The sequence below is a fragment of the Nicotiana attenuata genome, chromosome 11, assembly GCF_001879085.1.
Source record: "Nicotiana attenuata strain UT chromosome 11, NIATTr2, whole genome shotgun sequence".
Lineage (NCBI taxonomy): Eukaryota > Viridiplantae > Streptophyta > Magnoliopsida > Solanales > Solanaceae > Nicotiana > Nicotiana attenuata.
The window spans coordinates 36,326,318-36,327,380 of record NC_031999.1 but is presented as its reverse complement, the minus strand read 5'-3'; positions in this window follow the sequence as shown (position 1 = coordinate 36,327,380).

Below are 1,063 nucleotides of genomic sequence, written 5' to 3'. Positions count from 1 at the left end.
TATGGAGCCATCTGAATGCTGGACTGGTAGCTGTTGTTGTAGGCGAACTCTGCTAAAGGCAAGTACTGGTCCCACGAGCCTCCAAAATCAATGACACAGGCTCGGAGCATATCCTCCAATATCTGAATAGTCCTCTCGGACTGGCCGTCCGTCTGAGGATGGAATGCTGTGCTCAACTGAACCTGGGTGCCCAACTCCTGCTGAACAATCTCTTGGATGTAGATCTCAGCTAACCTCTCTGATGAATAAGTGGCTGCAACAGGAATAAAATGCGCTGACTTGGTCAGCCTATCAACAATGACCCAAAGAGCATCAAATTTCTTTCGAGTCATCGGAAGTCCAGTAACGAAATCCATGGTAATCCTCTTCCACTTCCACTCGGGAAGCTCAATCCTCTGAAACAAACCACCAGGCCTCTGGTGCTCATGCTTGACCTGCTGACAGTTCAAACATCGAGCCACATACGCAACAATATCTTTCTTCATCCTACGCCACCAATAATGCTGCGGCAAGTCTTGATACATCTTCGCAGCGCCCGGGTGAATAGAATACCGAGAACTATGGGCCTCCGCTAAGATCAACTCTTGAATCCCATCGACATTGGGCACACAAATTCGCCCCTGCAATCTCAAAACACCATCATCATCTAAGGTCACCTCGTGGCACCTCCACGCTGCACCGTGTCTCTCAGGACACACAAATGGGGATCATCAAACTGCCAATCACGGATACGCTCCAATAATGAAGAACGAGCGACCGTGCAAGCTAACACTCTGCTAGGCTCAAAAATGTCCAACCTCACAAATCGATTGGCCAAGGCCTGAATATCCAAAGCAAGCGGTCTCTGGCTGACCGGAATATAAGCAAGACTACCCATGCTGGCGGACTTCCTACTCAATGCATCGGCCACCACATTGGCTCTCCCCGGGTGATACAAAATAGAAACATCATAATCTTTCAATAGCTCCAACCACCTCCTCTGCCTCAAGTTCAACTCCTTCTGCTTGAACAAGCACTGAAGACTCTTGTGATCGGTGTACACCTCACACGTCACACCATATAG